Source organism: Sceloporus undulatus, chromosome 1 (assembly GCF_019175285.1).
Source record: "Sceloporus undulatus isolate JIND9_A2432 ecotype Alabama chromosome 1, SceUnd_v1.1, whole genome shotgun sequence".
Lineage (NCBI taxonomy): Eukaryota > Metazoa > Chordata > Lepidosauria > Squamata > Phrynosomatidae > Sceloporus > Sceloporus undulatus.
Window position 1 is genome coordinate 339678791 of NC_056522.1, and position 7258 is coordinate 339686048.

General features: G+C 46.3%; 1 protein-coding gene and 1 long non-coding RNA gene across 3 annotated transcripts in view; one reads left to right on the forward strand and one right to left on the reverse strand.

The window, feature by feature from the left end:
* The first annotated feature begins 148 nt into the window (after window positions 1-148).
* The window catches only part of JDP2 (Jun dimerization protein 2), a 20217-nt gene continuing 13107 nt past the window's right edge, over window positions 149-7258 (forward strand). The window contains exon 1 of the mRNA XM_042445717.1: window positions 149-485. The gene's annotated coding sequence lies outside the window, so the exon portion shown is untranslated. The remainder of the gene's footprint in view (window positions 486-7258) is intronic.
* LOC121919273 overlaps window positions 6976-7258 on the reverse strand; it is a 15585-nt gene continuing 15302 nt past the window's right edge. For both annotated transcript variants that reach the window (XR_006101428.1, XR_006101427.1), the window contains one exon: window positions 6976-7202. This is a non-coding gene — a long non-coding RNA (uncharacterized LOC121919273). The remainder of the gene's footprint in view (window positions 7203-7258) is intronic.

The following is a 7258-nucleotide window of genomic DNA, read 5'->3' on the forward strand; positions in this document are numbered from 1 at the left end:
CTTCTTCTTCTTCTTCTTCTTCTTCTTCTTCCCTTCTCCTCCTTCCCTGCGGTCCTCCTTCCTCCTCCAGCCCTCCTCCTCCTGACGTCTGGGGCTGGCAGCCCGGCCGGTTCCGCATTCCCTTCCCTTCCCTCCTCCCTCCCTCCCCTGCTGCTGCCACTCACTCTCTCCAGGCCCCGCTATATAACCGGGGCTGATGCAACCCACCCAGCAGCCAGCGTCCCACGCAGCCAGAGAGCGGGCCGGACAGGGAACCACGACGGACCAGGACCAGGACCAGGACCAGCAGCAGCAGCAGCAGCAGGAGCAGGAGCAGAAGACCCGGAGCAGCCACGGCCCTCCTGCAGCGAGGACCGGGCTGGGCTCCACACCACCAGCCTGGAGGAGAAGGAGGAGGAAGAGGAAGAGGCCGAGGAGGGCTGGAGCCGGGCAAAGGCTTCCCGCTGGAGCTGGAGCCCGGGAGCCAGCCTTGCGCCTTCTGCTCGGTGGGTTGCAGCCGGGAGGGAGAGGCTTGGCGGCGGGGATGCTGGGTGGGCCTGGCTTCTCCCTTCTCTGCCCCTGATCGCCCCCGCAGTGGCCCTGGGAGGGGAAGAAGGAAGGAGAGAGAGGCCCCCTTTGCCTTGGGAAGGCTAGGATCCTATAGAGTCACAGAGTCGGAAGGGGTCCAAGGGCCATCCATCTCAACCCGTCTGCCATGCAGGAACTCTCCGTCCAAGCATCCCCAATGACAGAGGGCCATCCAGCCTCTGCTTAAAGACCTCCAAGGAGGGAGGGAGAGGGAGGAGAGGAAGGAAGGTTAGCTACTCCTCACCCCAGCAGGGGCCCTGAGGGTGAAAAAGAAAAGGCTCACCCCTTTTACCTTGGCTGGGTTAGTTATTCCTCCTCACCCCAAAATGCATAAAAAACTGGGTAGTTACTCCCCAATCAGGGTCAAGATGGGTTACTCTTCGCCCCAGTGGCTCTGCAGTCTAAAACTGAAGAGACTCATCCCTTTTACTTTGGCCATGGCTGTTATTCCACACTCCAGTGGTCCTGAGTTTTTAAAAAAGAAAGAGACTCATCCCTTTTGCTTTGGCCAGATTAGTTGCTCCTCACCTCAGGGACCCTGAGGAAAAAGATGAGTTCCTCCTCCTCATTCCAGTGGCCCTGAAAAGGGGAGGGGGGGAATAAGAGACTCGCCCCCTTTCCCTCTGCCAGGTTAGTTGCTCCTCACTATTACTACAGTATTAGGCTGCATCCAGGAAAGCACCTGAAGCAGGAATGGTCATAGGCCACCATGGTGTTCTGACTCCAGTTCCTAGAATCTCATAGCATGGCAGTTAAAGTGGTGTCAACCTGGATTATCTCTGCAGTATGAATGCAGCCTATGAGGTGTCAGAACACTATGGTGGCTTATGCCCATTCCTGTTTCCAGTGCTTTCCTCTTCCTTATTATTGTGTGGCCTGGAAATTTGGGTTAGGAAAGGACCCTGGAGGAGTTAACAGATCTGTCCCATTGCATCAAGGTAAGAGCCTCTCTAGCAAAATTTTAGTACTGTATCTCAGATTAGGTCAGCTGCAAGAAAAGGGAGAACACTGTAGAATGGAGCGTAGACCAAAGACGACCCTTTGATGAGCATCAACGTATATCAGATCATTTGGAGAGCCGTTATTTTGTTAGCAACACAAAAATTTCTTCATTGCTCTCAATTCCACTCCCCCATTTGTGGCTAATCCTGTTCCATTGTAGCATCCCCTTCCTTCTCATTCTGCAGCATCAGAGGTCTTTTTGCTGCATTTGGTCTGCTACTTTTCTTTCCCCACCCTCTTACATATTCCATTTTAAAAGTTTTCCCTTTCCTTCTTTCTTTCCTCTCCAATTTTTGCTCTCTTACTATCTCCTGCTGCCCATTCCCCACTGACATCTGTGTGGAAGTAGCACACAAGGTGCTTGCATCCCCCATCCTTGGTATTTTACACCCATAAAGGTGTTCTGTGCAAGGTGGCTGCACCAAGCATGAACATTGCTATCAGCTACGCTTTAGCCATGGGAAGGGGCTGGGGGCCACCCACCCACCAAAAAAAGCAGAGCATGGAGAAAATACTTTTTTGGATCACATCTCCAAAAATCTGCTGACCGCACTGAATGGGAGGCTTCTGGGATCTGTAAAATTGGAGCTTTTCTCTATTTTTTTGCAGAGCTTGGGAAAGGGCTGCAAATGGCATCTATGTAAAATGTGTGTGTGAGAATTGTGATGGGTTGCAGTTGGATGTTGTGTAGGGCTGCCATGTCCTAAAGGCTAATGTAAGCTTCATGCCTTCCTGCCCCTCCTTGTTTCCCACTGTTGTTGCTAGTTGTATACATTCTTGTTGTCCCTTCTTGCCCATGAGAGCCCTTGTGTGACTGATTGTGGGTGTATGCGTCCCCCTCCGTTCAAGTAGTGTCTAGTGAAGCAGAAAAGGTTGTCTAAGTGGCTGTGTTTTCTCCTTTGGGGGGCAGGGAAGGGACTTGCTGCTTATGATAGTGTCTGGGCTAGGCCCTGCCTGGAGGAGCTGGAAAATGATTTCCAAGGCTTGCAAGTTGCGCAGCTTTGGGCATGTCTTGTTATTTTAGCCACACCTTTTCTGGTATGTTAAGGAGGACAGGCAGACAGGTTAGGTTTTTACAGACTCACATTGCAGTGCCGAGAGCATCTTCTCAGGGCAACATATTGCCAGCATTTGGGTGTTTATTTGCCAAACTGCTGGACTTCTGCCTGCTGTTTTTGACTAAATCCTGGACATATTGCACCTTTTGATACAACCCAAGAAACTTTATTTTTGGCTTAGTTGAGACTATATAAGCAAATCACCAGCAAGATTTTTATTTTATCCTTTTTTTAAATGACTATTGCTCCCTGAATCCTCCAGGCTGGCATGCTCAGGAGCCTTGTTGGGGGATTCTGGTTTTCATAAAAAAGAAATTTGTAGTAAAAAATAAATTTCCAGATTGTGCAGATTTGCTGGTAATTATGGAGAGGAATAAATGACCCTGCACTACAAATCCACCAAAACACATGCATTGGATCATGCATAGCGTGGACCCGCCCTGGTAGTTTTTTGTAGATAGCTTTCTTTTTCATAACAATGCTTTGTACTGTGTGCTAACTAACACACATTCAGAACTGTGTGAGTTCAAAGCAAGCAGTTCTCAGCTTTGTCTGAACCCTTTTCAGTTTTATGACCCATGTCACACAAGTACTATTCCATGAATGTTTCTCCTTTTTCCAGTACTTCCAGTTAAACATGAAAAAAGGAGCCCCAGAGTCTGAATGAACAGAGGCAGTTCTAAGTCCGCTTTAGCAATCAGGCATGAAGTGGAGTTAAAGTCAGCCTTCTGCACTTCATTCCAGGAGGCAGTTCTTTCTCTGTTCCCACTCCCTGCCTCTGGTGGTAGGGAAATAGGTTGGAGATCAAATTGGAGAGGAAGGAGAAATACCAAGAGAGAAAGAGTGAGTGAGTGAGTGAGTGAGAGAAAAGAGCAGGCAGCAGCCACATTATGTTTCCATTTTCCTTTAATGAAGGCCCTGTGGAGGTGTATTTGAAAACACAGGGTCTCCTATGCCCTCAAGGTGGGTGAGAACACTCTCTTGGCTGGTTCCAGGGCCATATGCAAAGTATAGTGGCCAATGAAATGGGGCCTGGCTCATTTTGTTGCTTGTCTTGGCAGCTCACTTCATGGCTTGTATTACCAGCCCTGGAACACAACCACTGCCAAACTCCCTCTCTCTCTTTCTCTCTCTATGTGTGTGTGCGTATTGGCGCTTGGAGAGCTTAGCAGAGACAAATGCTTTACTGAGTCAGGCTAGGAATTTTTAAACTTCTTTCTTGAAGCCTGCATGAAAATTATCTGCAGGCGTTTGCCAGGGATTTCCACTGGGAATCTGCAAGCTTGTGAGGGTGTCTGGGATACCAGTTGTTAGGATGTCAAATTCTTTGTGTGGTTCCTGACGATTTATTAAATGCCCATTTGCGTGGGTGGTTAGACGGGACATGACGTTTATCATCCAAATCCACCCTCCCCATGAGGAACAACACATGGCTGTCTCAGGAGTACTTGGCTTGCTTTGGATGATTGGACAGATAACGAAAATGCAAAATTCTGTACTTTTGTCTTGTAATTTTGACCTTTTTTCCCCTTTAACATCTGAGATTGTGTCCTGTAATTCCTAACCTTCCTTTTTTGCTCACAAAGGGTAGGTGCTACATTTGCACACCCTATTGTTGCAATGGAAATAGTTCCAGAATTGAGACCCTTGTGCTGCTGTCAACAATTTGTCCTTCATTTCCTTCCCTAGCTAGCATTCCAGGTTGAGCTTCATTATATGCCAGTAGGACCAACTATGGGTCCTGAATTGGGAGAAAGGCAGGATATTAACTATTGTTTGAATAAGAAGCATTGGAGGGACATATTCTAGAGCAGCTGTTATTCATAGTGGATCACCAGATGTCTTGGACTTCAGCCCCAGCCAGCATAGCCAGTGGTCAAGTATTGAAGGAGTTGTAGTTCAAATATCTGGAGAGCTGCAGAGCTTGAGCACTCCTGATCTGGAGTAGCCTTCACTCAATCTATTGCTCTACAGATTCAGTGAGACTATGGCAACCATGATTCTCAACCAGTATGGTCATGCCTGTACTCAGAGCCAGTGTTGTGTCCAGGTTTTGGAAAGTCCTTGAAAACCTCCTCCTCTGGGCCACATCCCTACTGTCGATTCCTTTGGGCCCAGTTCACATAACCCAGAGAGGGCTTGGAGCAGAAGGACTGGCTGCAGATGTGTATGCCTTGGGACAACCATCACCACCCCAAAACTTCTGGCTGTGCTCTAGATAGACTGAGCACACGTCAGAGCTCATTAGGGCATCAGTAGGCAATGAGACTGCATAGGTCATGGATATAGTGGTTGTTTTATGTATCTGTGAGACTATTTATATATGTTGTGGTTGGATTTGAGGTTGATAGACTTGGGAGTTGAATAACCAGCTGTGGATCCCAGTTTACTGATTGTTCATCTCTGCCTTAGTGACAAACACAAACTAAAAATGCTACCAAAGGAGGAGATTGCATGGGGAACATGAAGATCCAGATCTTGTTGGTCTGAAGTTCCCAACGGTCCTGGCCTGCATTCCCAATAGGGAAGGAGGATAGTGGTTGTAATCCAACAACACCTAGAAGTCTTCACATTCCCCCCACCTTTGTTCTGAATCATTTCTCTGACATGTATGCAAGAACATACTTCATCAAGCACACGTGGGACAGAAAAGGCACTACTAGATGGATGTAAACATGGTTTGATGAAGAATGAAAAGTAAATGCAGCCCTGATTCAGACATTTAACTTGCTGCATGCTGAAAGAGCAAGCAACGGCCTGGTCTGGTCATGACTAACAGAGAGGCCCATAGTTCAGGTGGTTCTAGGCTAGGGGTGGAAATTCTATGGCCCTCCAGATGATATTGAACTGCAACCCCCATTCTTAATCACCATTGGTTCTCTTGATTAAGGCTGCTGGATGTTGCAGTCCTATAATAGGGAATGCTGAGGATAAAGTATATCTTGATTTCAGTAAGGCTTTTGACAGGGTTCCCCATGACATTCTTGCAAACAAGCTAGTGAAATGTGGGCTAGACAATGTAACTATTACATAGATTTGTAATTGGTTGACTGGCCGAACCCAAAGGATGCTCAACAATGGCTCCTTTTCATCCTGGAGAGAAGTGACCAGTGGAGTCCCACAGGGTTCTGTCCTGGGTCCAGTGCTATTCAACATCTTTATCAATGACTTGGATGACAGAATTGGGGGTATAGTTATCAAATTTGCAGATGACACCAAATTAGGAGGAGGAGCTAATACCCCAGAGGACAGGATCAAGATTCAAAATGACCTGAACAGACTAGAAAGCTGGGCCATAGCTAACAAAATGAATTTCAACATGGAGAAATGTAAAGTACTGCACTTAGGGTGGAAAAATGAAATGCACAGATAAAGGATGGGTGACACCTGGCTGAACGAGACTACATGTGAAAGGGATCTGGGACTCTAAGCAGACCACAAATTGAACATGAGTCAAGAGTGTGATGCAGCAGCTAACAAGGCCAATGAGATTTTAGGCTGCATCAATAGAAGTATAGTGTCTAGATCAAGGGAAGTAATAGTCTCACTCTAGTCTGATCTGGTCAGGTCCCACTTGGAATATTGTGTCAAGTTCTGGGTGCCACAATTTAAAAAGGACATTGAGAAACTGGAACGTGTCCAAAGGAAGGCGACTTAAATGGTGAAGGGTCTGGAAACCGTGTCCTATGAGGAACGACTTAGGGAGCTGGGGATGTTTAGCCTGGAGAAGAGAAGGTTAAGATGTGATATGATAGTCCTGTTTAAATACTTGAAGGGATGTCATGTTGAGGAGGGAGCTAACTTGTTTTCTGCTGCTCCCGAGATTAGGACCGGAGCAATGGATGCAAGCTCCAGGAAAATAGATTCCACCTCATCCTTTGGAGGAACTTCCTGACAGTAAGGGCTGTTCGACACCGGAACAAACTCTCTCAGAGTGTAGTGGAGTCTCCTTCCTTGGAGATCTTTAAACAGAGGCTGGATGGCCATCTGTCAGGGATGCTTTGATTGAGATTTCCTGCATGGCAGGGGATTGGACTGGATGGCCCTTGCAGTCTCTTCCAGCTCTATGATTCTATGATTCACATCCCAGTTCTAATAGAGTCAGCCCTCCTTACCTACAGTTTTTTAATCCGGATTCTTTATCAAGCATCTCTAGCATGAAATTTTTTTTTAAAGTATAAATTCCAAATAGCAAACCTTGATTTTGGCATTTTATACAAGGGAAACCATTGTACTGTGCTACTGTATTTAATGGGATTCGAACATCCACAGATTTTGTTATCCACAGTGAGTCCTAGAACCAAACCCCAGTGAATAACAAGAGTCCACTGTACAACAAAATCCAGGAAACAGGTATAACTTTATTGGTCATCCAAAATGCATAAAAAACTTTTGAAGCTTCACTGGCTTTTTCATCAGACAAAAATGTTAAAAATCATACAGAAGTAGAAAAGTGATGCAGTTAAAGTCACAGGCCTACATTTTGTCTCAGATGCTGTTTCTGTTGTCAGTTAAGATGGTTTGGAGTGATCTCAATGCACAGAGAGGCCACTCCTCTTCTTGTCCATGTGGGGACTAGGAATAATAATAATAATAATAATAATAATAATAATAATAATAATAATAATAAT